The sequence below is a fragment of the Pleuronectes platessa genome, chromosome 4, assembly GCF_947347685.1.
Source record: "Pleuronectes platessa chromosome 4, fPlePla1.1, whole genome shotgun sequence".
Classification (NCBI taxonomy): domain Eukaryota; kingdom Metazoa; phylum Chordata; class Actinopteri; order Pleuronectiformes; family Pleuronectidae; genus Pleuronectes; species Pleuronectes platessa.
Genome location: NC_070629.1, coordinates 5,089,470 through 5,117,356, shown reverse-complemented (window position 1 = coordinate 5,117,356; position 27,887 = coordinate 5,089,470). Strand labels below are relative to the sequence as shown.

General features: G+C 38.3%; 43 non-coding genes across 43 annotated transcripts; 27 read left to right on the top strand and 16 right to left on the bottom strand.

Annotated features, from left to right (window-relative positions):
- Positions 1–1,108: 1,108 nt before the first annotated feature.
- On the bottom strand, positions 1,109–1,181 carry trnar-ucg (transfer RNA arginine (anticodon UCG)). The gene has a single exon. It is a non-coding gene; the product is annotated as a tRNA-Arg (tRNA).
- Positions 1,182–1,940: 759 nt separating this feature from the next.
- trnai-aau (transfer RNA isoleucine (anticodon AAU)) lies at positions 1,941–2,014 on the top strand. The gene has a single exon. It is a non-coding gene; the product is annotated as a tRNA-Ile (tRNA).
- Positions 2,015–2,436: 422 nt separating this feature from the next.
- On the top strand, positions 2,437–2,510 carry trnai-aau (transfer RNA isoleucine (anticodon AAU)). Its single transcript has one exon. It is a non-coding gene; the product is annotated as a tRNA-Ile (tRNA).
- Positions 2,511–2,856: 346 nt separating this feature from the next.
- Positions 2,857–2,929, bottom strand: trnar-ucg (transfer RNA arginine (anticodon UCG)). The gene has a single exon. It is a non-coding gene; the product is annotated as a tRNA-Arg (tRNA).
- A 759-nt stretch (positions 2,930–3,688) lies between these two features.
- On the top strand, positions 3,689–3,762 carry trnai-aau (transfer RNA isoleucine (anticodon AAU)). Its single transcript has one exon. It is a non-coding gene; the product is annotated as a tRNA-Ile (tRNA).
- A 422-nt stretch (positions 3,763–4,184) lies between these two features.
- On the top strand, positions 4,185–4,258 carry trnai-aau (transfer RNA isoleucine (anticodon AAU)). Its single transcript has one exon. It is a non-coding gene; the product is annotated as a tRNA-Ile (tRNA).
- Positions 4,259–4,604: 346 nt separating this feature from the next.
- trnar-ucg (transfer RNA arginine (anticodon UCG)) lies at positions 4,605–4,677 on the bottom strand. The gene has a single exon. It is a non-coding gene; the product is annotated as a tRNA-Arg (tRNA).
- Positions 4,678–5,436: 759 nt separating this feature from the next.
- trnai-aau (transfer RNA isoleucine (anticodon AAU)) lies at positions 5,437–5,510 on the top strand. Its single transcript has one exon. It is a non-coding gene; the product is annotated as a tRNA-Ile (tRNA).
- Positions 5,511–6,428: 918 nt separating this feature from the next.
- trnai-aau (transfer RNA isoleucine (anticodon AAU)) lies at positions 6,429–6,502 on the top strand. The gene has a single exon. It is a non-coding gene; the product is annotated as a tRNA-Ile (tRNA).
- Positions 6,503–6,843: 341 nt separating this feature from the next.
- Positions 6,844–6,916, bottom strand: trnar-ucg (transfer RNA arginine (anticodon UCG)). The gene has a single exon. It is a non-coding gene; the product is annotated as a tRNA-Arg (tRNA).
- Positions 6,917–7,675: 759 nt separating this feature from the next.
- On the top strand, positions 7,676–7,749 carry trnai-aau (transfer RNA isoleucine (anticodon AAU)). Its single transcript has one exon. It is a non-coding gene; the product is annotated as a tRNA-Ile (tRNA).
- Positions 7,750–8,090: 341 nt separating this feature from the next.
- trnar-ucg (transfer RNA arginine (anticodon UCG)) lies at positions 8,091–8,163 on the bottom strand. Its single transcript has one exon. It is a non-coding gene; the product is annotated as a tRNA-Arg (tRNA).
- Positions 8,164–8,922: 759 nt separating this feature from the next.
- trnai-aau (transfer RNA isoleucine (anticodon AAU)) lies at positions 8,923–8,996 on the top strand. The gene has a single exon. It is a non-coding gene; the product is annotated as a tRNA-Ile (tRNA).
- An 842-nt stretch (positions 8,997–9,838) lies between these two features.
- On the bottom strand, positions 9,839–9,911 carry trnar-ucg (transfer RNA arginine (anticodon UCG)). Its single transcript has one exon. It is a non-coding gene; the product is annotated as a tRNA-Arg (tRNA).
- Positions 9,912–10,670: 759 nt separating this feature from the next.
- Positions 10,671–10,744, top strand: trnai-aau (transfer RNA isoleucine (anticodon AAU)). Its single transcript has one exon. It is a non-coding gene; the product is annotated as a tRNA-Ile (tRNA).
- Positions 10,745–11,166: 422 nt separating this feature from the next.
- Positions 11,167–11,240, top strand: trnai-aau (transfer RNA isoleucine (anticodon AAU)). The gene has a single exon. It is a non-coding gene; the product is annotated as a tRNA-Ile (tRNA).
- Positions 11,241–11,586: 346 nt separating this feature from the next.
- Positions 11,587–11,659, bottom strand: trnar-ucg (transfer RNA arginine (anticodon UCG)). Its single transcript has one exon. It is a non-coding gene; the product is annotated as a tRNA-Arg (tRNA).
- A 758-nt stretch (positions 11,660–12,417) lies between these two features.
- On the top strand, positions 12,418–12,491 carry trnai-aau (transfer RNA isoleucine (anticodon AAU)). Its single transcript has one exon. It is a non-coding gene; the product is annotated as a tRNA-Ile (tRNA).
- A 422-nt stretch (positions 12,492–12,913) lies between these two features.
- trnai-aau (transfer RNA isoleucine (anticodon AAU)) lies at positions 12,914–12,987 on the top strand. The gene has a single exon. It is a non-coding gene; the product is annotated as a tRNA-Ile (tRNA).
- Positions 12,988–13,333: 346 nt separating this feature from the next.
- trnar-ucg (transfer RNA arginine (anticodon UCG)) lies at positions 13,334–13,406 on the bottom strand. Its single transcript has one exon. It is a non-coding gene; the product is annotated as a tRNA-Arg (tRNA).
- Positions 13,407–14,165: 759 nt separating this feature from the next.
- trnai-aau (transfer RNA isoleucine (anticodon AAU)) lies at positions 14,166–14,239 on the top strand. The gene has a single exon. It is a non-coding gene; the product is annotated as a tRNA-Ile (tRNA).
- A 422-nt stretch (positions 14,240–14,661) lies between these two features.
- Positions 14,662–14,735, top strand: trnai-aau (transfer RNA isoleucine (anticodon AAU)). Its single transcript has one exon. It is a non-coding gene; the product is annotated as a tRNA-Ile (tRNA).
- A 346-nt stretch (positions 14,736–15,081) lies between these two features.
- trnar-ucg (transfer RNA arginine (anticodon UCG)) lies at positions 15,082–15,154 on the bottom strand. The gene has a single exon. It is a non-coding gene; the product is annotated as a tRNA-Arg (tRNA).
- Positions 15,155–15,913: 759 nt separating this feature from the next.
- Positions 15,914–15,987, top strand: trnai-aau (transfer RNA isoleucine (anticodon AAU)). The gene has a single exon. It is a non-coding gene; the product is annotated as a tRNA-Ile (tRNA).
- A 918-nt stretch (positions 15,988–16,905) lies between these two features.
- Positions 16,906–16,979, top strand: trnai-aau (transfer RNA isoleucine (anticodon AAU)). The gene has a single exon. It is a non-coding gene; the product is annotated as a tRNA-Ile (tRNA).
- Positions 16,980–17,325: 346 nt separating this feature from the next.
- Positions 17,326–17,398, bottom strand: trnar-ucg (transfer RNA arginine (anticodon UCG)). The gene has a single exon. It is a non-coding gene; the product is annotated as a tRNA-Arg (tRNA).
- Positions 17,399–18,157: 759 nt separating this feature from the next.
- trnai-aau (transfer RNA isoleucine (anticodon AAU)) lies at positions 18,158–18,231 on the top strand. The gene has a single exon. It is a non-coding gene; the product is annotated as a tRNA-Ile (tRNA).
- An 842-nt stretch (positions 18,232–19,073) lies between these two features.
- trnar-ucg (transfer RNA arginine (anticodon UCG)) lies at positions 19,074–19,146 on the bottom strand. The gene has a single exon. It is a non-coding gene; the product is annotated as a tRNA-Arg (tRNA).
- A 759-nt stretch (positions 19,147–19,905) lies between these two features.
- trnai-aau (transfer RNA isoleucine (anticodon AAU)) lies at positions 19,906–19,979 on the top strand. The gene has a single exon. It is a non-coding gene; the product is annotated as a tRNA-Ile (tRNA).
- A 422-nt stretch (positions 19,980–20,401) lies between these two features.
- On the top strand, positions 20,402–20,475 carry trnai-aau (transfer RNA isoleucine (anticodon AAU)). The gene has a single exon. It is a non-coding gene; the product is annotated as a tRNA-Ile (tRNA).
- Positions 20,476–20,821: 346 nt separating this feature from the next.
- Positions 20,822–20,894, bottom strand: trnar-ucg (transfer RNA arginine (anticodon UCG)). The gene has a single exon. It is a non-coding gene; the product is annotated as a tRNA-Arg (tRNA).
- Positions 20,895–21,653: 759 nt separating this feature from the next.
- Positions 21,654–21,727, top strand: trnai-aau (transfer RNA isoleucine (anticodon AAU)). Its single transcript has one exon. It is a non-coding gene; the product is annotated as a tRNA-Ile (tRNA).
- A 422-nt stretch (positions 21,728–22,149) lies between these two features.
- On the top strand, positions 22,150–22,223 carry trnai-aau (transfer RNA isoleucine (anticodon AAU)). Its single transcript has one exon. It is a non-coding gene; the product is annotated as a tRNA-Ile (tRNA).
- A 346-nt stretch (positions 22,224–22,569) lies between these two features.
- Positions 22,570–22,642, bottom strand: trnar-ucg (transfer RNA arginine (anticodon UCG)). The gene has a single exon. It is a non-coding gene; the product is annotated as a tRNA-Arg (tRNA).
- A 759-nt stretch (positions 22,643–23,401) lies between these two features.
- On the top strand, positions 23,402–23,475 carry trnai-aau (transfer RNA isoleucine (anticodon AAU)). Its single transcript has one exon. It is a non-coding gene; the product is annotated as a tRNA-Ile (tRNA).
- Positions 23,476–23,897: 422 nt separating this feature from the next.
- trnai-aau (transfer RNA isoleucine (anticodon AAU)) lies at positions 23,898–23,971 on the top strand. Its single transcript has one exon. It is a non-coding gene; the product is annotated as a tRNA-Ile (tRNA).
- A 346-nt stretch (positions 23,972–24,317) lies between these two features.
- trnar-ucg (transfer RNA arginine (anticodon UCG)) lies at positions 24,318–24,390 on the bottom strand. Its single transcript has one exon. It is a non-coding gene; the product is annotated as a tRNA-Arg (tRNA).
- A 759-nt stretch (positions 24,391–25,149) lies between these two features.
- On the top strand, positions 25,150–25,223 carry trnai-aau (transfer RNA isoleucine (anticodon AAU)). Its single transcript has one exon. It is a non-coding gene; the product is annotated as a tRNA-Ile (tRNA).
- Positions 25,224–25,645: 422 nt separating this feature from the next.
- On the top strand, positions 25,646–25,719 carry trnai-aau (transfer RNA isoleucine (anticodon AAU)). Its single transcript has one exon. It is a non-coding gene; the product is annotated as a tRNA-Ile (tRNA).
- Positions 25,720–26,065: 346 nt separating this feature from the next.
- Positions 26,066–26,138, bottom strand: trnar-ucg (transfer RNA arginine (anticodon UCG)). Its single transcript has one exon. It is a non-coding gene; the product is annotated as a tRNA-Arg (tRNA).
- Positions 26,139–26,897: 759 nt separating this feature from the next.
- On the top strand, positions 26,898–26,971 carry trnai-aau (transfer RNA isoleucine (anticodon AAU)). The gene has a single exon. It is a non-coding gene; the product is annotated as a tRNA-Ile (tRNA).
- Positions 26,972–27,393: 422 nt separating this feature from the next.
- On the top strand, positions 27,394–27,467 carry trnai-aau (transfer RNA isoleucine (anticodon AAU)). The gene has a single exon. It is a non-coding gene; the product is annotated as a tRNA-Ile (tRNA).
- Positions 27,468–27,813: 346 nt separating this feature from the next.
- On the bottom strand, positions 27,814–27,886 carry trnar-ucg (transfer RNA arginine (anticodon UCG)). The gene has a single exon. It is a non-coding gene; the product is annotated as a tRNA-Arg (tRNA).
- Between the last annotated feature and the right edge of the window lies 1 nt (position 27,887).

Below are 27,887 nucleotides of genomic sequence, written 5' to 3'. Positions count from 1 at the left end.
CTTGAACCCCTGAGATATGGAATAGAAAAGCAACTTCACACATTAAGATTTGTTTTTGTCTTAGTCAAGTGTTGGAGGGTTTTTTTTCATTGTGTGTACACCACATCCAGCATTTCAGTTTTTACTTAAAGCTATATACTGTTGATATTTGTTACTGCACTTCCACTGTTGTTCAACCTGTGCAGATGAACACTGAAAAATAAATGGAGTTGATCCTCACTATATATGTGGCCGGTTAGCTCAGATGGTCAGAGCGTGGTGCTAATAACGCCAAGGTCATGGGTTCAAACCCATACTGGCCATTTTTCTGTAACAGTGGCAATGCCATTTCACAAAAGCTTCTCTGAATTATGGATGTCAGGAAGATTGCTCACTTGGTGAAATATCCAGCATGGACTGAATTCTGAATGCACCTGTTTGGTGTTCTCTAACTATTATTGCCTGTGTCCTTTCCAAGTTGTGAACAATAACATGATAATTTAAAGCACAAGGGGTCTTGAACCCCTGAGATATGGAATAGAAAAGCAACTTAATACATTAAGATTTGTTTTTGTCTTAGTCAATTGTTGGAGTTTTTTTTGTCATTGTGTGTACACCACATCCAGCATTTCAGTTTTTACTTAAAGCTATATACTGTTGATATTTGTTACTGCACTTCCACTGTTGTTCACCCTGTGCAGATGAACACTGGAAAATAAATGGAGTGGTCAGAGCGTGGTGCTAATAACGCCAAGGTCATGGGTTCAAGCCCCATACTGGCCAGTTGTTTGTAACAGATGCAAAGCCATTTCACGAAATCTTCTCTAAATAATGGATGTCAGGAAGATTGCTCACTTGGTGAAATATCCAGCATGGACTGAATTCTAACTGCACCTGTTTCTTCACTAACTATTATTGCCTGTATCCTCTCCAAGTTGTGAACAACAATAATATGATAGTTTAAAGCAAAAGGTGTCTTGAACCCCTGAGATATGGAATAGAAAAGCACTTCATACAGTATGACTTGTTTTGGTGTGAAGGATTTGTCATTGTTTGTAGACCACATATAGCATTTCAGTTTTTTCTTAAGGCACTACACTTTAGATATTTTTGTAAATTGAGGGACTTTCAACCACGAAGGGACTCGAACCCTCAATCTTCTGATTCGAAGTCAGACGCCTTGTCCATTAGGCCACGTGGTCTTAGTTCTCTCATGTAAGGTTGAACTCATCGAGATCCAATCATTTATAAAAGCTTCTCTGAATTAAAATACTTGGCCGAAAGATTGTTCTATGAAATATCTTACTTTATTGAAGTTTTTTTTTTTAACAATGTGTATGTGTACTAAATATCCAAAAAACGCATAATGACTCATTCACCTAATCGTACTGCACTTCTACTGTTGTTTTCCCTGTGCAAAATGATCACTGGAATAAAAAATGGAGTCTATCCTCACTCTATAAATGGCCGGTTAGCTCAGATGGTCAGAGCGTAGTGCTAATAACGCCAAGGTCATTGGTTCAAACCCCATACTGGCCATTTTTCTGTAACAGTGGCAATGCCATTTCACAAAAGCTTCTCTGAATTATGGATGTCAGGAAGATTGCTCACTTGGTGAAATATCCAGCATGGACTGAATTCTAAATGCACCTGTTTGGTGTTCTCTAACTATTATTGCCTGTGTCCTTTCCAAGTTGTGAACAATAACATGATAGTTTAAAGCACAAGGGGTCTTGAACCCCTGAGATATGGAATAGAAAAGCAACTTCATACATTAAGATTTGTTTTTGTCTTAGTCAATTGTTGGAGGGTTTTTTTTCATTGTGTGTACACCACATCCAGCATTTCAGTTTTTACTTAAAGCTATATACTGTTGATATTTGTTACTGCACTTCCACTGTTGTTCAACCTGTGCAGATGAACACTGAAAAATAAATGGAGTTGATCCTCACTATATATGTGGCCGGTTAGCTCAGATGGTCAGAGCGTGGTGCTAATAACGCCAAGGTCATGGGTTCAAGCCCCATACTGGCCAGTTGTTTGTAACAGATGCAAAGCCATTTCACGAAAGCTTCTCTGAATTATGGATGTCAGGAAGATTGCTCACTTGGTGAAATATCCAGCATGGACTGAATTCTAAATGCACCTGTTTGGTGTTCTCTAACTATTATTGCCTGTGTCCTTTCCAAGTTGTAAACAATAACATGATAGTTTAAAGCACAAGGGGTCTTGAACCCCTGAGATATGGAATAGAAAAGCAACTTAATACATTAAGATTTGTTTTTGTCTTAGTCAATTGTTGGAGTTTTTTTTTTCATTGTGTGTACACGACATCCAGCATTTCAGTTTTTACTTAAAGCACTATACTGTTGATATTTGTTACTGCACTTCCACTGTTGTTCAACCTGTGCAGATGAACACTGAAAAATAAATGGAGTTGATCCTCACTATATATGTGGCCGGTTAGCTCAGATGGTCAGAGCGTGGTGCTAATAACGCCAAGGTCATGGGTTCAAGCCCCATACTGGCCAGTTGTTTGTAACAGATGCAAAGCCATTTCACGAAAGCTTCTCTAAATAATGGATGTCAGGAAGATTGCTCACTTGGTGAAATATCCAGCATGGACTGAATTCTAACTGCACCTGTTTCTTCACTAACTATTATTGCCTGTATCCTCTCCAAGTTGTGAACAACAATAATATGATAGTTTAAAGCAAAAGGTGTCTTGAACCCCTGAGATATGGAATAGAAAAGCACTTCATACAGTATGACTTGTTTTGGTGTGAAGGATTTGTCATTGTGTGTAGACCACATATAGCATTTCAGTTTTTTCTTAAGGCACTACACTTTAGATATTTTTGTAAATTAAGGGACTTTCAACCACGAAGGGACTCGAACCCTCAATCTTCTGATTCGAAGTCAGACGCCTTGTCCATTAGGCCACGTGGTCTTAGTTCTCTCATGTAAGGTTGAACTCATCGAGATCCAATCATTTATAAAAGCTTCTCTGAATTAAAATACTTGGCCGAAAGATTGTTCTATGAAATATCTTACTTTATTGAAGTTTTTTTTTTTAACAATGTGTATGTGTACTAAATATCCAAAAAACGCATAATGACTCATTCACCTAATCGTACTGCACTTCTACTGTTGTTTTCCCTGTGCAAAATGATCACTGGAATAAAAAATGGAGTCTATCCTCACTCTATAAATGGCCGGTTAGCTCAGATGGTCAGAGCGTAGTGCTAATAACGCCAAGGTCATTGGTTCAAACCCCATACTGGCCATTTTTCTGTAACAGTGGCAATGCCATTTCACAAAAGCTTCTCTGAATTATGGATGTCAGGAAGATTGCTCACTTGGTGAAATATCCAGCATGGACTGAATTCTAAATGCACCTGTTTGGTGTTCTCTAACTATTATTGCCTGTGTCCTTTCCAAGTTGTGAACAATAACATGATAGTTTAAAGCACAAGGGGTCTTGAACCCCTGAGATATGGAATAGAAAAGCAACTTCATACATTAAGATTTGTTTTTGTCTTAGTCAATTGTTGGAGGGTTTTTTTTCATTGTGTGTACACCACATCCAGCATTTCAGTTTTTACTTAAAGCTATATACTGTTGATATTTGTTACTGCACTTCCACTGTTGTTCAACCTGTGCAGATGAACACTGAAAAATAAATGGAGTTGATCCTCACTATATATGTGGCCGGTTAGCTCAGATGGTCAGAGCGTGGTGCTAATAACGCCAAGTTCATGGGTTCAAGCCCCATACTGGCCAGTTGTTTGTAACAGATGCAAAGCCATTTCACGAAAGCTTCTCTGAATTATGGATGTCAGGAAGATTGCTCACTTGGTGAAATATCCAGCATGGACTGAATTCTAAATGCACCTGTTTGGTGTTCTCTAACTATTATTGCCTGTGTCCTTTCCAAGTTGTGAACAATAACATGATAGTTTAAAGCACAAGGGGGCTTGAACCCCTGAGATATGGAATAGAAAAGCAACTTAATACATTAAGATTTGTTTTTGTCTTAGTCAATTGTTGGAGTTTTTTTTTTCATTGTGTGTACACGACATCCAGCATTTCAGTTTTTACTTAAAGCACTATACTGTTGATATTTGTTACTGCACTTCCACTGTTGTTCAACCTGTGCAGATGAACACTGAAAAATAAATGGAGTTGATCCTCACTATATATGTGGCCGGTTAGCTCAGATGGTCAGAGCGTGGTGCTAATAACGCCAAGGTCATGGGTTCAAGCCCCATACTGGCCAGTTGTTTGTAACAGATGCAAAGCCATTTCACGAAAGCTTCTCTAAATAATGGATGTCAGGAAGATTGCTCACTTGGTGAAATATCCAGCATGGACTGAATTCTAACTGCACCTGTTTCTTCACTAACTATTATTGCCTGTATCCTCTCCAAGTTGTGAACAACAATAATATGATAGTTTAAAGCAAAAGGTGTCTTGAACCCCTGAGATATGGAATAGAAAAGCACTTCATACAGTATGACTTGTTTTGGTGTGAAGGATTTGTCATTGTGTGTAGACCACATATAGCATTTCAGTTTTTTCTTAAGGCACTACACTTTAGATATTTTTGTAAATTAAGGGACTTTCAACCACGAAGGGACTCGAACCCTCAATCTTCTGATTCGAAGTCAGACGCCTTGTCCATTAGGCCACGTGGTCTTAGTTCTCTCATGTAAGGTTGAACTCATCGAGATCCAATCATTTATAAAAGCTTCTCTGAATTAAAATACTTGGCCGAAAGATTGTTCTATGAAATATCTTACTTTATTGAATTTTTTTTTTTTAACAATGTGTATGTGTACTAAATATCCAAAAAACGCATAATGACTCATTCACCTAATCGTACTGCACTTCTACTGTTGTTTTCCCTGTGCAAAATGATCACTGGAATAAAAAATGGAGTCTATCCTCACTCTATAAATGGCCGGTTAGCTCAGATGGTCAGAGCGTAGTGCTAATAACGCCAAGGTCATTGGTTCAAACCCCATACTGGCCATTTTTCTGTAACAGTGGCAATGCCATTTCACAAAAGCTTCTCTGAATTATGGATGTCAGGAAGATTGCTCACTTGGTGAAATATCCAGCATGGACTGAATTCTAAATGCACCTGTTTGGTGTTCTCTAACTATTATTGCCTGTGTCCTTTCCAAGTTGTGAACAATAACATGATAGTTTAAAGCACAAGGGGTCTTGAACCCCTGAGATATGGAATAGAAAAGCAACTTCATACATTAAGATTTGTTTTTGTCTTAGTCAAGTGTTGGAGGGTTTTTTTTCATTGTGTGTACACCACATCCAGCATTTCAGTTTTTACTTAAAGCTATATACTGTTGATATTTGTTACTGCACTTCCACTGTTGTTCAACCTGTGCAGATGAACACTGGAAAATAAATGGAGTTGATCCTCACTATATACTTGGCCGGTTAGCTCAGATGGTCAGAGTGTGGTGCTAATAACGCCAAGGTCATGGGTTCAAACCCCATACTGGCCATTTTTCTGTAACAGTGGCAATGCCATTTCACAAAAGCTTCTCTGAATTATGGATGTCAGGAAGATTGCTCACTTGGTGAAATATCCAGCATGGACTGAATTATAAATGCACCTGTTTGGTGTTCTCTAACTATTATTGCCTGTGTCCTTTCCAAGTTGTGAACAATAACATGATAGTTTAAAGCACAAGGGGTCTTGAACCCCTGAGATATGGAATAGAAAAGCAACTTCATACATTAAGATTTGTTTTTGTCTTAGTCAATTGTTGGAGTTTTTTTTTTCATTGTGTGTACACGACATCCAGCATTTCAGTTTTTACTTAAAGCACTATACTGTTGATATTTGTTACTGCACTTCCACTGTTGTTCAACCTGTGCAGATGAACACTGAAAAATAAATGGAGTTGATCCTCACTATATATGTGGCCGGTTAGATCAGATGGTCAGAGCATGGTGCTAATAAAGCCAAGGTCATGGGTTCAAGCCCCATACTGGCCAGTTGTTTGTAACAGTGGCAATGCCATTTCACGAAAGCTTCTCTGAATTATGGATGTCAGGAAGATTGCTCACTTGGTGAAATATCCAGCATGGACTGAATTCTGAATGCACCTGTTTGGTGTTCTCTAACTATTATTGACTGTGTCCTTTCCAAGTTGTGAACAATAACATGATAATTTAAAGCACAAGGGGTCTTGAACCCCTGAGATATGGAATAGAAAAGCAACTTAATACATTAAGATTTGTTTTTGTCTTAGTCAATTGTTGGAGTTTTTTTTTTCATTGTGTGTACACCACATCCAGCATTTCAGTTTTTACTTAAAGCTATATACTGTTGATATTTGTTACTGCACTTCCACTGTTGTTCACCCTGTGCAGATGAACACTGGAAAATAAATGGAGTTGATCCTCACTATATACGTGGCCGGTTAGCTCAGATGGTCAGAGCGTGGTGCTAATAACGCCAAGGTTATGGGTTCAAGCCCCATACTGGCCAGTTGTTTGTAACAGATGCAAAGCCATTTCACGAAAGCTTCTCTAAATAATGGATGTCAGGAAGATTGCTCACTTGGTGAAATATCCAGCATGGACTGAATTCTAACTGCACCTGTTTCTTCACTAACTATTATTGCCTGTATCCTCTCCAAGTTGTGAACAACAATAATATGATAGTTTAAAGCAAAAGGTGTCTTGAACCCCTGAGATATGGAATAGAAAAGCACTTCATACAGTATGACTTGTTTTGAAGGATTTGTCATTGTGTGTAGACCACATATAGCATTTCAGTTTTTTCTTAAGGCACTACACTTTAGATATTTTTGTAAATTGAGGGACTTTCAACCACGAAGGGACTCGAACCCTCAATCTTCTGATTCGAAGTCAGACGCCTTGTCCATTAGGCCACGTGGTCTTAGTTCTCTCATGTAAGGTTGAACTCATCGAGATCCAATCATTTATAAAAGCTTCTCTGAATTAAAATACTTGGCCGAAAGATTGTTCTATGAAATATCTTACTTTATTGAAGTTTTTTTTTTTAACAATGTGTATGTGTACTAAATATCCAAAAAACGCATAATGACTCATTCACCTAATCGTACTGCACTTCTACTGTTGTTTTCCCTGTGCAAAATGATCACTGGAATAAAAAATGGAGTCTATCCTCACTCTATAAATGGCCGGTTAGCTCAGATGGTCAGAGCGTAGTGCTAATAACGCCAAGGTCATTGGTTCAAACCCCATACTGGCCATTTTTCTGTAACAGTGGCAATGCCATTTCACAAAAGCTTCTCTGAATTATGGATGTCAGGAAGATTGCTCACTTGGTGAAATATCCAGCATGGACTGAATTCTAAATGCACCTGTTTGGTGTTCTCTAACTATTATTGCCTGTGTCCTTTCCAAGTTGTGAACAATAACATGATAGTTTAAAGCACAAGGGGTCTTGAACCCCTGAGATATGGAATAGAAAAGCAACTTCATACATTAAGATTTGTTTTTGTCTTAGTCAATTGTTGGAGGGTTTTTTTTCATTGTGTGTACACCACATCCAGCATTTCAGTTTTTACTTAAAGCTATATACTGTTGATATTTGTTACTGCACTTCCACTGTTGTTCAACCTGTGCAGATGAACACTGAAAAATAAATGGAGTTGATCCTCACTATATATGTGGCCGGTTAGCTCAGATGGTCAGAGCGTGGTGCTAATAACGCCAAGGTCATGGGTTCAAGCCCCATACTGGCCAGTTGTTTGTAACAGATGCAAAGCCATTTCACGAAAGCTTCTCTAAATAATGGATGTCAGGAAGATTGCTCACTTGGTGAAATATCCAGCATGGACTGAATTCTAACTGCACCTGTTTCTTCACTAACTATTATTGCCTGTATCCTCTCCAAGTTGTGAACAACAATAATATGATAGTTTAAAGCAAAAGGTGTCTTGAACCCCTGAGATATGGAATAGAAAAGCACTTCATACAGTATGACTTGTTTTGAAGGATTTGTCATTGTGTGTAGACCACATATAGCATTTCAGTTTTTTCTTAAGGCACTACACTTTAGATATTTTTGTAAATTGAGGGACTTTCAACCACGAAGGGACTCGAACCCTCAATCTTCTGATTCGAAGTCAGACGCCTTGTCCATTAGGCCACGTGGTCTTAGTTCTCTCATGTAAGGTTGAACTCATCGAGATCCAATCATTTATAAAAGCTTCTCTGAATTAAAATACTTGGCCGAAAGATTGTTCTATGAAATATCTTACTTTATTGAAGTTTTTTTTTTTAACAATGTGTATGTGTACTAAATATCCAAAAAACGCATAATGACTCATTCACCTAATCGTACTGCACTTCTACTGTTGTTTTCCCTGTGCAAAATGATCACTGGAATAAAAAATGGAGTCTATCCTCACTCTATAAATGGCCGGTTAGCTCAGATGGTCAGAGCGTAGTGCTAATAACGCCAAGGTCATTGGTTCAAACCCCATACTGGCCATTTTTCTGTAACAGTGGCAATGCCATTTCACAAAAGCTTCTCTGAATTATGGATGTCAGGAAGATTGCTCACTTGGTGAAATATCCAGCATGGACTGAATTCTAAATGCACCTGTTTGGTGTTCTCTAACTATTATTGCCTGTGTCCTTTCCAAGTTGTGAACAATAACATGATAGTTTAAAGCACAAGGGGTCTTGAACCCCTGAGATATGGAATAGAAAAGCAACTTCATACATTAAGATTTGTTTTTGTCTTAGTCAATTGTTGGAGGGTTTTTTTTCATTGTGTGTACACCACATCCAGCATTTCAGTTTTTACTTAAAGCTATATACTGTTGATATTTGTTACTGCACTTCCACTGTTGTTCAACCTGTGCAGATGAACACTGAAAAATAAATGGAGTTGATCCTCACTATATATGTGGCCGGTTAGCTCAGATGGTCAGAGCGTGGTGCTAATAACGCCAAGGTCATGGGTTCAAGCCCCATACTGGCCAGTTGTTTGTAACAGATGCAAAGCCATTTCACGAAAGCTTCTCTGAATTATGGATGTCAGGAAGATTGCTCACTTGGTGAAATATCCAGCATGGACTGAATTCTAAATGCACCTGTTTGGTGTTCTCTAACTATTATTGCCTGTGTCCTTTCCAAGTTGTGAACAATAACATGATAGTTTAAAGCACAAGGGGTCTTGAACCCCTGAGATATGGAATAGAAAAGCAACTTAATACATTAAGATTTGTTTTTGTCTTAGTCAATTGTTGGAGTTTTTTTTTTCATTGTGTGTACACGACATCCAGCATTTCAGTTTTTACTTAAAGCACTATACTGTTGATATTTGTTACTGCACTTCCACTGTTGTTCAACCTGTGCAGATGAACACTGAAAAATAAATGGAGTTGATCCTCACTATATATGTGGCCGATTAGCTCAGATGGTCAGAGCGTGGTGCTAATAACGCCAAGGTCATGGGTTCAAGCCCCATACTGGCCAGTTGTTTGTAACGGATGCAAAGCCATTTCACGAAAGCTTCTCTAAATAATGGATGTCAGGAAGATTGCTCACTTGGTGAAATATCCAGCATGGACTGAATTCTAACTGCACCTGTTTCTTCACTAACTATTATTGCCTGTATCCTCTCCAAGTTGTGAACAACAATAATATGATAGTTTAAAGCAAAAGGTGTCTTGAACCCCTGAGATATGGAATTGAAAAGCACTTCATACAGTATGACTTGTTTTGGTGTGAAGGATTTGTCATTGTGTGTAGACCACATATAGCATTTCAGTTTTTTCTTAAGGCACTACACTTTAGATATTTTTGTAAATTGAGGGACTTTCAACCACGAAGGGACTCGAACCCTCAATCTTCTGATTCGAAGTCAGACGCCTTGTCCATTAGGCCACGTGGTCTTAGTTCTCTCATGTAAGGTTGAACTCATCGAGATCCAATCATTTATAAAAGCTTCTCTGAATTAAAATACTTGGCCGAAAGATTGTTCTATGAAATATCTTACTTTATTGAAGTTTTTTTTTTTAACAATGTGTATGTGTACTAAATATCCAAAAAACGCATAATGACTCATTCACCTAATCGTACTGCACTTCTACTGTTGTTTTCCCTGTGCAAAATGATCACTGGAATAAAAAATGGAGTCTATCCTCACTCTATAAATGGCAGGTTAGCTCAGATGGTCAGAGCGTAGTGCTAATAACGCCAAGGTCATTGGTTCAAACCCCATACTGGCCATTTTTCTGTAACAGTGGCAATGCCATTTCACAAAAGCTTCTCTGAATTATGGATGTCAGGAAGATTGCTCACTTGGTGAAATATCCAGCATGGACTGAATTCTAAATGCACCTGTTTGGTGTTCTCTAACTATTATTGCCTGTGTCCTTTCCAAGTTGTGAACAATAACATGATAGTTTAAAGCACAAGGGGTCTTGAACCCCTGAGATATGGAATAGAAAAGCAACTTCATACATTAAGATTTGTTTTTGTCTTAGTCAATTGTTGGAGGGTTTTTTTTCATTGTGTGTACACCACATCCAGCATTTCAGTTTTTACTTAAAGCTATATACTGTTGATATTTGTTACTGCACTTCCACTGTTGTTCAACCTGTGCAGATGAACACTGAAAAATAAATGGAGTTGATCCTCACTATATATGTGGCCGGTTAGCTCAGATGGTCAGAGCGTGGTGCTAATAACGCCAAGGTCATGGGTTCAAGCCCCATACTGGCCAGTTGTTTGTAACAGATGCAAAGCCATTTCACGAAAGCTTCTCTGAATTATGGATGTCAGGAAGATTGCTCACTTGGTGAAATATCCAGCATGGACTGAATTCTAAATGCACCTGTTTGGTGTTCTCTAACTATTATTGCCTGTGTCCTTTCCAAGTTGTGAACAATAACATGATAGTTTAAAGCACAAGGGGTCTTGAACCCCTGAGATATGGAATAGAAAAGCAACTTAATACATTAAGATTTGTTTTTGTCTTAGTCAATTGTTGGAGTTTTTTTTTTCATTGTGTGTACACGACATCCAGCATTTCAGTTTTTACTTAAAGCACTATACTGTTGATATTTGTTACTGCACTTCCACTGTTGTTCAACCTGTGCAGATGAACACTGAAAAATAAATGGAGTTGATCCTCACTATATATGTGGCCGGTTAGCTCAGATGGTCAGAGCGTGGTGCTAATAACGCCAAGGTCATGGGTTCAAGCCCCATACTGGCCAGTTGTTTGTAACAGATGCAAAGCCATTTCACGAAAGCTTCTCTAAATAATGGATGTCAGGAAGATTGCTCACTTGGTGAAATATCCAGCATGGACTGAATTCTAACTGCACCTGTTTCTTCACTAACTATTATTGCCTGTATCCTCTCCAAGTTGTGAACAACAATAATATGATAGTTTAAAGCAAAAGGTGTCTTGAACCCCTGAGATATGGAATAGAAAAGCACTTCATACAGTATGACTTGTTTTGGTGTGAAGGATTTGTCATTGTGTGTAGACCACATATAGCATTTCAGTTTTTTCTTAAGGCACTACACTTTAGATATTTTTGTAAATTAAGGGACTTTCAACCACGAAGGGACTCGAACCCTCAATCTTCTGATTCGAAGTCAGACGCCTTGTCCATTAGGCCACGTGGTCTTAGTTCTCTCATGTAAGGTTGAACTCATCGAGATCCAATCATTTATAAAAGCTTCTCTGAATTAAAATACTTGGCCGAAAGATTGTTCTATGAAATATCTTACTTTATTGAATTTTTTTTTTTTAACAATGTGTATGTGTACTAAATATCCAAAAAACGCATAATGACTCATTCACCTAATCGTACTGCACTTCTACTGTTGTTTTCCCTGTGCAAAATGATCACTGGAATAAAAATGGAGTCTATCCTCACTCTATAAATGGCCGGTTAGCTCAGATGGTCAGAGCGTAGTGCTAATAACGCCAAGGTCATTGGTTCAAACCCCATACTGGCCATTTTTCTGTAACAGTGGCAATGCCATTTCACAAAAGCTTCTCTGAATTATGGATGTCAGGAAGATTGCTCACTTGGTGAAATATCCAGCATGGACTGAATTCTAAATGCACCTGTTTGGTGTTCTCTAACTATTATTGCCTGTGTCCTTTCCAAGTTGTGAACAATAACATGATAGTTTAAAGCACAAGGGGTCTTGAACCCCTGAGATATGGAATAGAAAAGCAACTTCATACATTAAGATTTGTTTTTGTCTTAGTCAATTGTTGGAGGGTTTTTTTTCATTGTGTGTACACCACATCCAGCATTTCAGTTTTTACTTAAAGCTATATACTGTTGATATTTGTTACTGCACTTCCACTGTTGTTCAACCTGTGCAGATGAACACTGAAAAATAAATGGAGTTGATCCTCACTATATATGTGGCCGGTTAGCTCAGATGGTCAGAGCGTGGTGCTAATAACGCCAAGTTCATGGGTTCAAGCCCCATACTGGCCAGTTGTTTGTAACAGATGCAAAGCCATTTCACGAAAGCTTCTCTGAATTATGGATGTCAGGAAGATTGCTCACTTGGTGAAATATCCAGCATGGACTGAATTCTAAATGCACCTGTTTGGTGTTCTCTAACTATTATTGCCTGTGTCCTTTCCAAGTTGTGAACAATAACATGATAGTTTAAAGCACAAGGGGTCTTGAACCCCTGAGATATGGAATAGAAAAGCAACTTAATACATTAAGATTTGTTTTTGTCTTAGTCAATTGTTGGAGTTTTTTTTTTCATTGTGTGTACACGACATCCAGCATTTCAGTTTTTACTTAAAGCACTATACTGTTGATATTTGTTACTGCACTTCCACTGTTGTTCAACCTGTGCAGATGAACACTGAAAAATAAATGGAGTTGATCCTCACTATATATGTGGCCGGTTAGCTCAGATGGTCAGAGCGTGGTGCTAATAACGCCAAGGTCATGGGTTCAAGCCCCATACTGGCCAGTTGTTTGTAACAGATGCAAAGCCATTTCACGAAAGCTTCTCTAAATAATGGATGTCAGGAAGATTGCTCACTTGGTGAAATATCCAGCATGGACTGAATTCTAACTGCACCTGTTTCTTCACTAACTATTATTGCCTGTATCCTCTCCAAGTTGTGAACAACAATAATATGATAGTTTAAAGCAAAAGGTGTCTTGAACCCCTGAGATATGGAATAGAAAAGCACTTCATACAGTATGACTTGTTTTGGTGTGAAGGATTTGTCATTGTGTGTAGACCACATATAGCATTTCAGTTTTTTCTTAAGGCACTACACTTTAGATATTTTTGTAAATTAAGGGACTTTCAACCACGAAGGGACTCGAACCCTCAATCTTCTGATTCGAAGTCAGACGCCTTGTCCATTAGGCCACGTGGTCTTAGTTCTCTCATGTAAGGTTGAACTCATCGAGATCCAATCATTTATAAAAGCTTCTCTGAATTAAAATACTTGGCCGAAAGATTGTTCTATGAAATATCTTACTTTATTGAAGTTTTTTTTTTTAACAATGTGTATGTGTACTAAATATCCAAAAAACGCATAATGACTCATTCACCTAATCGTACTGCACTTCTACTGTTGTTTTCCCTGTGCAAAATGATCACTGGAATAAAAAATGGAGTCTATCCTCACTCTATAAATGGCCGGTTAGCTCAGATGGTCAGAGCGTAGTGCTAATAACGCCAAGGTCATTGGTTCAAACCCCATACTGGCCATTTTTCTGTAACAGTGGCAATGCCATTTCACAAAAGCTTCTCTGAATTATGGATGTCAGGAAGATTGCTCACTTGGTGAAATATCCAGCATGGACTGAATTCTAAATGCACCTGTTTGGTGTTCTCTAACTATTATTGCCTGTGTCCTTTCCAAGTTGTGAACAATAACATGATAGTTTAAAGCACAAGGGGTCTTGAACCCCTGAGATATGGAATAGAAAAGCAACTTCATACATTAAGATTTGTTTTTGTCTTAGTCAATTGTTGGAGGGTTTTTTTTCATTGTGTGTACACCACATCCAGCATTTCAGTTTTTACTTAAAGCTATATACTGTTGATATTTGTTACTGCACTTCCACTGTTGTTCAACCTGTGCAGATGAACACTGAAAAATAAATGGAGTTGATCCTCACTATATATGTGGCCGGTTAGCTCAGATGGTCAGAGCGTGGTGCTAATAACGCCAAGTTCATGGGTTCAAGCCCCATACTGGCCAGTTGTTTGTAACAGATGCAAAGCCATTTCACGAAAGCTTCTCTGAATTATGGATGTCAGGAAGATTGCTCACTTGGTGAAATATCCAGCATGGACTGAATTCTAAATGCACCTGTTTGGTGTTCTCTAACTATTATTGCCTGTGTCCTTTCCAAGTTGTGAACAATAACATGATAGTTTAAAGCACAAGGGGTCTTGAACCCCTGAGATATGGAATAGAAAAGCAACTTAATACATTAAGATTTGTTTTTGTCTTAGTCAATTGTTGGAGTTTTTTTTTTCATTGTGTGTACACGACATCCAGCATTTCAGTTTTTACTTAAAGCACTATACTGTTGATATTTGTTACTGCACTTCCACTGTTGTTCAACCTGTGCAGATGAACACTGAAAAATAAATGGAGTTGATCCTCACTATATATGTGGCCGGTTAGCTCAGATGGTCAGAGCGTGGTGCTAATAACGCCAAGGTCATGGGTTCAAGCCCCATACTGGCCAGTTGTTTGTAACAGATGCAAAGCCATTTCACGAAAGCTTCTCTAAATAATGGATGTCAGGAAGATTGCTCACTTGGTGAAATATCCAGCATGGACTGAATTCTAACTGCACCTGTTTCTTCACTAACTATTATTGCCTGTATCCTCTCCAAGTTGTGAACAACAATAATATGATAGTTTAAAGCAAAAGGTGTCTTGAACCCCTGAGATATGGAATAGAAAAGCACTTCATACAGTATGACTTGTTTTGGTGTGAAGGATTTGTCATTGTGTGTAGACCACATATAGCATTTCAGTTTTTTCTTAAGGCACTACACTTTAGATATTTTTGTAAATTAAGGGACTTTCAACCACGAAGGGACTCGAACCCTCAATCTTCTGATTCGAAGTCAGACGCCTTGTCCATTAGGCCACGTGGTCTTAGTTCTCTCATGTAAGGTTGAACTCATCGAGATCCAATCATTTATAAAAGCTTCTCTGAATTAAAATACTTGGCCGAAAGATTGTTCTATGAAATATCTTACTTTATTGAATTTTTTTTTTTTAACAATGTGTATGTGTACTAAATATCCAAAAAACGCATAATGACTCATTCACCTAATCGTACTGCACTTCTACTGTTGTTTTCCCTGTGCAAAATGATCACTGGAATAAAAAATGGAGTCTATCCTCACTCTATAAATGGCCGGTTAGCTCAGATGGTCAGAGCGTAGTGCTAATAACGCCAAGGTCATTGGTTCAAACCCCATACTGGCCATTTTTCTGTAACAGTGGCAATGCCATTTCACAAAAGCTTCTCTGAATTATGGATGTCAGGAAGATTGCTCACTTGGTGAAATATCCAGCATGGACTGAATTCTAAATGCACCTGTTTGGTGTTCTCTAACTATTATTGCCTGTGTCCTTTCCAAGTTGTGAACAATAACATGATAGTTTAAAGCACAAGGGGTCTTGAACCCCTGAGATACGGAATAGAAAAGCAACTTCATACATTAAGATTTGTTTTTGTCTTAGTCAAGTGTTGGAGGTTTTTTTTTCATTGTGTGTACACCACATCCAGCATTTCAGTTTTTACTTAAAGCTATATACTGTTGATATTTGTTACTGCACTTCCACTGTTGTTCAACCTGTGCAGATGAACACTGGAAAATAAATGGAGTTGATCCTCACTATATACTTGGCCGGTTAGCTCAGATGGTCAGAGTGTGGTGCTAATAACGCCAAGGTCATGGGTTCAAACCCCATACTGGCCATTTTTCTGTAACAGTGGCAATGCCATTTCACAAAAGCTTCTCTGAATTATGGATGTCAGGAAGATTGCTCACTTGGTGAAATATCCAGCATGGACTGAATTATAAATGCACCTGTTTGGTGTTCTCTAACTATTATTGCCTGTGTCCTTTCCAAGTTGTGAACAATAACATGATAGTTTAAAGCACAAGGGGTCTTGAACCCCTGAGATATGGAATAGAAAAGCAACTTCATACATTAAGATTTGTTTTTGTCTTAGTCAATTGTTGGAGTTTTTTTTTTCATTGTGTGTACACGACATCCAGCATTTCAGTTTTTACTTAAAGCACTATACTGTTGATATTTGTTACTGCACTTCCACTGTTGTTCAACCTGTGCAGATGAACACTGAAAAATAAATGGAGTTGATCCTCACTATATATGTGGCCGGTTAGATCAGATGGTCAGAGCATGGTGCTAATAAAGCCAAGGTCATGGGTTCAAGCCCCATACTGGCCAGTTGTTTGTAACAGTGGCAATGCCATTTCACGAAAGCTTCTCTGAATTATGGATGTCAGGAAGATTGCTCACTTGGTGAAATATCCAGCATGGACTGAATTCTGAATGCACCTGTTTGGTGTTCTCTAACTATTATTGACTGTGTCCTTTCCAAGTTGTGAACAATAACATGATAATTTAAAGCACAAGGGGTCTTGAACCCCTGAGATATGGAATAGAAAAGCAACTTAATACATTAAGATTTGTTTTTGTCTTAGTCAATTGTTGGAGTTTTTTTTTTCATTGTGTGTACACCACATCCAGCATTTCAGTTTTTACTTAAAGCTATATACTGTTGATATTTGTTACTGCACTTCCACTGTTGTTCACCCTGTGCAGATGAACACTGGAAAATAAATGGAGTTGATCCTCACTATATACGTGGCCGGTTAGCTCAGATGGTCAGAGCGTGGTGCTAATAACGCCAAGGTTATGGGTTCAAGCCCCATACTGGCCAGTTGTTTGTAACAGATGCAAAGCCATTTCACGAAAGCTTCTCTAAATAATGGATGTCAGGAAGATTGCTCACTTGGTGAAATATCCAGCATGGACTGAATTCTAACTGCACCTGTTTCTTCACTAACTATTATTGCCTGTATCCTCTCCAAGTTGTGAACAACAATAATATGATAGTTTAAAGCAAAAGGTGTCTTGAACCCCTGAGATATGGAATAGAAAAGCACTTCATACAGTATGACTTGTTTTGGTGTGAAGGATTTGTCATTGTGTGTAGACCACATATAGCATTTCAGTTTTTTCTTAAGGCACTACACTTTAGATATTTTTGTAAATTGAGGGACTTTCAACCACGAAGGGACTCGAACCCTCAATCTTCTGATTCGAAGTCAGACGCCTTGTCCATTAGGCCACGTGGTCTTAGTTCTCTCATGTAAGGTTGAACTCATCGAGATCCAATCATTTATAAAAGCTTCTCTGAATTAAAATACTTGGCCGAAAGATTGTTCTATGAAATATCTTACTTTATTGAAGTTTTTTTTTTTAACAATGTGTATGTGTACTAAATATCCAAAAAACGCATAATGACTCATTCACCTAATCGTACTGCACTTCTACTGTTGTTTTCCCTGTGCAAAATGATCACTGGAATAAAAAATGGAGTCTATCCTCACTCTATAAATGGCCGGTTAGCTCAGATGGTCAGAGCGTAGTGCTAATAACGCCAAGGTCATTGGTTCAAACCCCATACTGGCCATTTTTCTGTAACAGTGGCAATGCCATTTCACAAAAGCTTCTCTGAATTATGGATGTCAGGAAGATTGCTCACTTGGTGAAATATCCAGCATGGACTGAATTCTAAATGCACCTGTTTGGTGTTCTCTAACTATTATTGCCTGTGTCCTTTCCAAGTTGTGAACAATAACATGATAGTTTAAAGCACAAGGGGTCTTGAACCCCTGAGATATGGAATAGAAAAGCAACTTCATACATTAAGATTTGTTTTTGTCTTAGTCAATTGTTGGAGGGTTTTTTTTCATTGTGTGTACACCACATCCAGCATTTCAGTTTTTACTTAAAGCTATATACTGTTGATATTTGTTACTGCACTTCCACTGTTGTTCAACCTGTGCAGATGAACACTGAAAAATAAATGGAGTTGATCCTCACTATATATGTGGCCGGTTAGCTCAGATGGTCAGAGCGTGGTGCTAATAACGCCAAGGTCATGGGTTCAAGCCCCATACTGGTCAGTTGTTTGTAACAGATGCAAAGCCATTTCACGAAAGCTTCTCTGAATTATGGATGTCAGGAAGATTGCTCACTTGGTGAAATATCCAGCATGGACTGAATTCTAAATGCACCTGTTTGGTGTTCTCTAACTATTATTGCCTGTGTCCTTTCCAAGTTGTGAACAATAACATGATAGTTTAAAGCACAAGGGGTCTTGAACCCCTGAGATATGGAATAGAAAAGCAACTTAATACATTAAGATTTGTTTTTGTCTTAGTCAATTGTTGGAGTTTTTTTTTTCATTGTGTGTACACGACATCCAGCATTTCAGTTTTTACTTAAAGCACTATACTGTTGATATTTGTTACTGCACTTCCACTGTTGTTCAACCTGTGCAGATGAACACTGAAAAATAAATGGAGTTGATCCTCACTATATATGTGGCCGATTAGCTCAGATGGTCAGAGCGTCGTGCTAATAACGCCAAGGTCATGGGTTCAAGCCCCATACTGGCCAGTTGTTTGTAACAGATGCAAAGCCATTTCACGAAAGCTTCTCTAAATAATGGATGTCAGGAAGATTGCTCACTTGGTGAAATATCCAGCATGGACTGAATTCTAACTGCACCTGTTTCTTCACTAACTATTATTGCCTGTATCCTCTCCAAGTTGTGAACAACAATAATATGATAGTTTAAAGCAAAAGGTGTCTTGAACCCCTGAGATATGGAATAGAAAAGCACTTCATACAGTATGACTTGTTTTGGTGTGAAGGATTTGTCATTGTGTGTAGACCACATATAGCATTTCAGTTTTTTCTTAAGGCACTACACTTTAGATATTTTTGTAAATTGAGGGACTTTCAACCACGAAGGGACTCGAACCCTCAATCTTCTGATTCGAAGTCAGACGCCTTGTCCATTAGGCCACGTGGTCTTAGTTCTCTCATGTAAGGTTGAACTCATCGAGATCCAATCATTTATAAAAGCTTCTCTGAATTAAAATACTTGGCCGAAAGATTGTTCTATGAAATATCTTACTTTATTGAAGTTTTTTTTTTTAACAATGTGTATGTGTACTAAATATCCAAAAAACGCATAATGACTCATTCACCTAATCGTACTGCACTTCTACTGTTGTTTTCCCTGTGCAAAATGATCACTGGAATAAAAAATGGAGTCTATCCTCACTCTATAAATGGCCGGTTAGCTCAGATGGTCAGAGCGTAGTGCTAATAACGCCAAGGTCATTGGTTCAAACCCCATACTGGCCATTTTTCTGTAACAGTGGCAATGCCATTTCACAAAAGCTTCTCTGAATTATGGATGTCAGGAAGATTGCTCACTTGGTGAAATATCCAGCATGGACTGAATTCTAAATGCACCTGTTTGGTGTTCTCTAACTATTATTGCCTGTGTCCTTTCCAAGTTGTGAACAATAACATGATAGTTTAAAGCACAAGGGGTCTTGAACCCCTGAGATATGGAATAGAAAAGCAACTTCATACATTAAGATTTGTTTTTGTCTTAGTCAATTGTTGGAGGGTTTTTTTTCATTGTGTGTACACCACATCCAGCATTTCAGTTTTTACTTAAAGCTATATACTGTTGATATTTGTTACTGCACTTCCACTGTTGTTCAACCTGTGCAGATGAACACTGAAAAATAAATGGAGTTGATCCTCACTATATATGTGGCCGGTTAGCTCAGATGGTCAGAGCGTGGTGCTAATAACGCCAAGGTCATGGGTTCAAGCCCCATACTGGCCAGTTGTTTGTAACAGATGCAAAGCCATTTCACGAAAGCTTCTCTGAATTATGGATGTCAGGAAGATTGCTCACTTGGTGAAATATCCAGCATGGACTGAATTCTAAATGCACCTGTTTGGTGTTCTCTAACTATTATTGCCTGTGTCCTTTCCAAGTTGTGAACAATAACATGATAGTTTAAAGCACAAGGGGTCTTGAACCCCTGAGATATGGAATAGAAAAGCAACTTAATACATTAAGATTTGTTTTTGTCTTAGTCAATTGTTGGAGTTTTTTTTTTCATTGTGTGTACACGACATCCAGCATTTCAGTTTTTACTTAAAGCACTATACTGTTGATATTTGTTACTGCACTTCCACTGTTGTTCAACCTGTGCAGATGAACACTGAAAAATAAATGGAGTTGATCCTCACTATATATGTGGCCGGTTAGCTCAGATGGTCAGAGCGTGGTGCTAATAACGCCAAGGTCATGGGTTCAAGCCCCATACTGGCCAGTTGTTTGTAACAGATGCAAAGCCATTTCACGAAAGCTTCTCTAAATAATGGATGTCAGGAAGATTGCTCACTTGGTGAAATATCCAGCATGGACTGAATTCTAACTGCACCTGTTTCTTCACTAACTATTATTGCCTGTATCCTCTCCAAGTTGTGAACAACAATAATATGATAGTTTAAAGCAAAAGGTGTCTTGAACCCCTGAGATATGGAATAGAAAAGCACTTCATACAGTATGACTTGTTTTGGTGTGAAGGATTTGTCATTGTGTGTAGACCACATATAGCATTTCAGTTTTTTCTTAAGGCACTACACTTTAGATATTTTTGTAAATTGAGGGACTTTCAACCACGAAGGGACTCGAACCCTCAATCTTCTGATTCGAAGTCAGACGCCTTGTCCATTAGGCCACGTGGTCTTAGTTCTCTCATGTAAGGTTGAACTCATCGAGATCCAATCATTTATAAAAGCTTCTCTGAATTAAAATACTTGGCCGAAAGATTGTTCTATGAAATATCTTACTTTATTGAAGTTTTTTTTTTTAACAATGTGTATGTGTACTAAATATCCAAAAAACGCATAATGACTCATTCACCTAATCGTACTGCACTTCTACTGTTGTTTTCCCTGTGCAAAATGATCACTGGAATAAAAAATGGAGTCTATCCTCACTCTATAAATGGCCGGTTAGCTCAGATGGTCAGAGCGTAGTGCTAATAACGCCAAGGTCATTGGTTCAAACCCCATACTGGCCATTTTTCTGTAACAGTGGCAATGCCATTTCACAAAAGCTTCTCTGAATTATGGATGTCAGGAAGATTGCTCACTTGGTGAAATATCCAGCATGGACTGAATTCTAAATGCACCTGTTTGGTGTTCTCTAACTATTATTGCCTGTGTCCTTTCCAAGTTGTGAACAATAACATGATAGTTTAAAGCACAAGGGGTCTTGAACCCCTGAGATATGGAATAGAAAAGCAACTTCATACATTAAGATTTGTTTTTGTCTTAGTCAATTGTTGGAGGGTTTTTTTTCATTGTGTGTACACCACATCCAGCATTTCAGTTTTTACTTAAAGCTATATACTGTTGATATTTGTTACTGCACTTCCACTGTTGTTCAACCTGTGCAGATGAACACTGAAAAATAAATGGAGTTGATCCTCACTATATATGTGGCCGGTTAGCTCAGATGGTCAGAGCGTGGTGCTAATAACGCCAAGGTCATGGGTTCAAGCCCCATACTGGCCAGTTGTTTGTAACAGATGCAAAGCCATTTCACGAAAGCTTCTCTGAATTATGGATGTCAGGAAGATTGCTCACTTGGTGAAATATCCAGCATGGACTGAATTCTAAATGCACCTGTTTGGTGTTCTCTAACTATTATTGCCTGTGTCCTTTCCAAGTTGTGAACAATAACATGATAGTTTAAAGCACAAGGGGTCTTGAACCCCTGAGATATGGAATAGAAAAGCAACTTAATACATTAAGATTTGTTTTTGTCTTAGTCAATTGTTGGAGTTTTTTTTTTCATTGTGTGTACACGACATCCAGCATTTCAGTTTTTACTTAAAGCACTATACTGTTGATATTTGTTACTGCACTTCCACTGTTGTTCAACCTGTGCAGATGAACACTGAAAAATAAATGGAGTTGATCCTCACTATATATGTGGCCGGTTAGCTCAGATGGTCAGAGCGTGGTGCTAATAACGCCAAGGTCATGGGTTCAAGCCCCATACTGGCCAGTTGTTTGTAACAGATGCAAAGCCATTTCACGAAAGCTTCTCTAAATAATGGATGTCAGGAAGATTGCTCACTTGGTGAAATATCCAGCATGGACTGAATTCTAACTGCACCTGTTTCTTCACTAACTATTATTGCCTGTATCCTCTCCAAGTTGTGAACAACAATAATATGATAGTTTAAAGCAAAAGGTGTCTTGAACCCCTGAGATATGGAATAGAAAAGCACTTCATACAGTATGACTTGTTTTGGTGTGAAGGATTTGTCATTGTGTGTAGACCACATATAGCATTTCAGTTTTTTCTTAAGGCACTACACTTTAGATATTTTTGTAAATTGAGGGACTTTCAACCACGAAGGGACTCGAACCCTCAATCTTCTGATTCGAAGTCAGACGCCTTGTCCATTAGGCCACGTGGTCTTAGTTCTCTCATGTAAGGTTGAACTCATCGAGATCCAATCATTTATAAAAGCTTCTCTGAATTAAAATACTTGGCCGAAAGATTGTTCTATGAAATATCTTACTTTATTGAAGTTTTTTTTTTTAACAATGTGTATGTGTACTAAATATCCAAAAAACGCATAATGACTCATTCACCTAATCGTACTGCACTTCTACTGTTGTTTTCCCTGTGCAAAATGATCACTGGAATAAAAAATGGAGTCTATCCTCACTCTATAAATGGCCGGTTAGCTCAGATGGTCAGAGCGTAGTGCTAATAACGCCAAGGTCATTGGTTCAAACCCCATACTGGCCATTTTTCTGTAACAGTGGCAATGCCATTTCACAAAAGCTTCTCTGAATTATGGATGTCAGGAAGATTGCTCACTTGGTGAAATATCCAGCATGGACTGAATTCTAAATGCACCTGTTTGGTGTTCTCTAACTATTATTGCCTGTGTCCTTTCCAAGTTGTGAACAATAACATGATAGTTTAAAGCACAAGGGGTCTTGAACCCCTGAGATATGGAATAGAAAAGCAACTTCATACATTAAGATTTGTTTTTGTCTTAGTCAATTGTTGGAGGGTTTTTTTTCATTGTGTGTACACCACATCCAGCATTTCAGTTTTTACTTAAAGCTATATACTGTTGATATTTGTTACTGCACTTCCACTGTTGTTCAACCTGTGCAGATGAACACTGAAAAATAAATGGAGTTGATCCTCACTATATATGTGGCCGGTTAGCTCAGATGGTCAGAGCGTGGTGCTAATAACGCCAAGGTCATGGGTTCAAGCCCCATACTGGCCAGTTGTTTGTAACAGATGCAAAGCCATTTCACGAAAGCTTCTCTGAATTATGGATGTCAGGAAGATTGCTCACTTGGTGAAATATCCAGCATGGACTGAATTCTAAATGCACCTGTTTGGTGTTCTCTAACTATTATTGCCTGTGTCCTTTCCAAGTTGTGAACAATAACATGATAGTTTAAAGCACAAGGGGTCTTGAACCCCTGAGATATGGAATAGAAAAGCAACTTAATACATTAAGATTTGTTTTTGTCTTAGTCAATTGTTGGAGTTTTTTTTTTCATTGTGTGTACACGACATCCAGCATTTCAGTTTTTACTTAAAGCACTATACTGTTGATATTTGTTACTGCACTTCCACTGTTGTTCAACCTGTGCAGATGAACACTGAAAAATAAATGGAGTTGATCCTCACTATATATGTGGCCGGTTAGCTCAGATGGTCAGAGCGTGGTGCTAATAACGCCAAGGTCATGGGTTCAAGCCCCATACTGGCCAGTTGTTTGTAACAGATGCAAAGCCATTTCACGAAAGCTTCTCTAAATAATGGATGTCAGGAAGATTGCTCACTTGGTGAAATATCCAGCATGGACTGAATTCTAACTGCACCTGTTTCTTCACTAACTATTATTGCCTGTATCCTCTCCAAGTTGTGAACAACAATAATATGATAGTTTAAAGCAAAAGGTGTCTTGAACCCCTGAGATATGGAATAGAAAAGCACTTCATACAGTATGACTTGTTTTGGTGTGAAGGATTTGTCATTGTGTGTAGACCACATATAGCATTTCAGTTTTTTCTTAAGGCACTACACTTTAGATATTTTTGTAAATTGAGGGACTTTCAACCACGAAGGGACTCGAACCCTCAATCTTCTGATTCGAAGTCAGACGCCTTGTCCATTAGGCCACGTGGTCTTAGTTCTCTCATGTAAGGTTGAACTCATCGAGATCCAATCATTTATAAAAGCTTCTCTGAATTAAAATACTTGGCCGAAAGATTGTTCTATGAAATATCTTACTTTATTGAAGTTTTTTTTTTTAACAATGTGTATGTGTACTAAATATCCAAAAAACGCATAATGACTCATTCACCTAATCGTACTGCACTTCTACTGTTGTTTTCCCTGTGCAAAATGATCACTGGAATAAAAAATGGAGTCTATCCTCACTCTATAAATGGCCGGTTAGCTCAGATGGTCAGAGCGTAGTGCTAATAACGCCAAGGTCATTGGTTCAAACCCAATACTGGCCATTTTTCTGTAACAGTGGCAATGCCATTTCACAAAAGCTTCTCTGAATTATGGATGTCAGGAAGATTGCTCACTTGGTGAAATATCCAGCATGGACTGAATTCTAAATGCACCTGTTTGGTGTTCTCTAACTATTATTGCCTGTGTCCTTTCCAAGTTGTGAACAATAACATGATAGTTTAAAGCACAAGGGGTCTTGAACCCCTGAGATATGGAATAGAAAAGCAACTTCATACATTAAGATTTGTTTTTGTCTTAGTCAATTGTTGGAGGGTTTTTTTTCATTGTGTGTACACCACATCCAGCATTTCAGTTTTTACTTAAAGCTATATACTGTTGATATTTGTTACTGCACTTCCACTGTTGTTCAACCTGTGCAGATGAACACTGAAAAATAAATGGAGTTGATCCTCACTATATATGTGGCCGGTTAGCTCAGATGGTCAGAGCGTGGTGCTAATAACGCCAAGGTCATGGGTTCAAGCCCCATACTGGCCAGTTGTTTGTAACAGATGCAAAGCCATTTCACGAAAGCTTCTCTGAATTATGGATGTCAGGAAGATTGCTCACTTGGTGAAATATCCAGCATGGACTGAATTCTAAATGCACCTGTTTGGTGTTCTCTAACTATTATTGCCTGTGTCCTTTCCAAGTTGTGAACAATAACATGATAGTTTAAAGCACAAGGGGTCTTGAACCCCTGAGATATGGAATAGAAAAGCAACTTAATACATTAAGATTTGTTTTTGTCTTAGTCAATTGTTGGAGTTTTTTTTTTCATTGTGTGTACACGACATCCAGCATTTCAGTTTTTACTTAAAGCACTATACTGTTGATATTTGTTACTGCACTTCCACTGTTGTTCAACCTGTGCAGATGAACACTGAAAAATAAATGGAGTTGATCCTCACTATATATGTGGCCGGTTAGCTCAGATGGTCAGAGCGTGGTGCTAATAACGCCAAGGTCATGGGTTCAAGCCCCATACTGGCCAGTTGTTTGTAACAGATGCAAAGCCATTTCACGAAAGCTTCTCTAAATAATGGATGTCAGGAAGATTGCTCACTTGGTGAAATATCCAGCATGGACTGAATTCTAACTGCACCTGTTTCTTCACTAACTATTATTGCCTGTATCCTCTCCAAGTTGTGAACAACAATAATATGATAGTTTAAAGCAAAAGGTGTCTTGAACCCCTGAGATATGGAATAGAAAAGCACTTCATACAGTATGACTTGTTTTGGTGTGAAGGATTTGTCATTGTGTGTAGACCACATATAGCATTTCAGTTTTTTCTTAAGGCACTACACTTTAGATATTTTTGTAAATTAAGGGACTTTCAACCACGAAGGGACTCGAACCCTCAATCTTCTGATTCGAAGTCAGACGCCTTGTCCATTAGGCCACGTGGTCTTAGTTCTCTCATGTAAGGTTGAACTCATCGAGATCCAATCATTTATAAAAGCTTCTCTGAATTAAAATACTTGGCCGAAAGATTGTTCTATGAAATATCTTACTTTATTGAAGTTTTTTTTTTTAACAATGTGTATGTGTACTAAATATCCAAAAAACGCATAATGACTCATTCACCTAATCGTACTGCACTTCTACTGTTGTTTTCCCTGTGCAAAATGATCACTGGAATAAAAAATGGAGTCTATCCTCACTCTATAAATGGCCGGTTAGCTCAGATGGTCAGAGCGTAGTGCTAATAACGCCAAGGTCATTGGTTCAAACCCCATACTGGCCATTTTTCTGTAACAGTGGCAATGCCATTTCACAAAAGCTTCTCTGAATTATGGATGTCAGGAAGATTGCTCACTTGGTGAAATATCCAGCATGGACTGAATTCTAAATGCACCTGTTTGGTGTTCTCTAACTATTATTGCCTGTGTCCTTTCCAAGTTGTGAACAATAACATGATAGTTTAAAGCACAAGGGGTCTTGAACCCCTGAGATATGGAATAGAAAAGCAACTTCATACATTAAGATTTGTTTTTGTCTTAGTCAATTGTTGGAGGGTTTTTTTTCATTGTGTGTACACCACATCCAGCATTTCAGTTTTTACTTAAAGCTATATACTGTTGATATTTGTTACTGCACTTCCACTGTTGTTCAACCTGTGCAGATGAACACTGAAAAATAAATGGAGTTGATCCTCACTATATATGTGGCCGGTTAGCTCAGATGGTCAGAGCGTGGTGCTAATAACGCCAAGTTCATGGGTTCAAGCCCCATACTGGCCAGTTGTTTGTAACAGATGCAAAGCCATTTCACGAAAGCTTCTCTGAATTATGGATGTCAGGAAGATTGCTCACTTGGTGAAATATCCAGCATGGACTGAATTCTAAATGCACCTGTTTGGTGTTCTCTAACTATTATTGCCTGTGTCCTTTCCAAGTTGTGAACAATAACATGATAGTTTAAAGCACAAGGGGTCTTGAACCCCTGAGATATGGAATAGAAAAGCAACTTAATACATTAAGATTTGTTTTTGTCTTAGTCAATTGTTGGAGTTTTTTTTTTCATTGTGTGTACACGACATCCAGCATTTCAGTTTTTACTTAAAGCACTATACTGTTGATATTTGTTACTGCACTTCCACTGTTGTTCAACCTGTGCAGATGAACACTGAAAAATAAATGGAGTTGATCCTCACTATATATGTGGCCGGTTAGCTCAGATGGTCAGAGCGTGGTGCTAATAACGCCAAGGTCATGGGTTCAAGCCCCATACTGGCCAGTTGTTTGTAACAGATGCAAAGCCATTTCACGAAAGCTTCTCTAAATAATGGATGTCAGGAAGATTGCTCACTTGGTGAAATATCCAGCATGGACTGAATTCTAACTGCACCTGTTTCTTCACTAACTATTATTGCCTGTATCCTCTCCAAGTTGTGAACAACAATAATATGATAGTTTAAAGCAAAAGGTGTCTTGAACCCCTGAGATATGGAATAGAAAAGCACTTCATACAGTATGACTTGTTTTGGTGTGAAGGATTTGTCATTGTGTGTAGACCACATATAGCATTTCAGTTTTTTCTTAAGGCACTACACTTTAGATATTTTTGTAAATTAAGGGACTTTCAACCACGAAGGGACTCGAACCCTCAATCTTCTGATTCGAAGTCAGACGCCTTGTCCATTAGGCCACGTGGTCT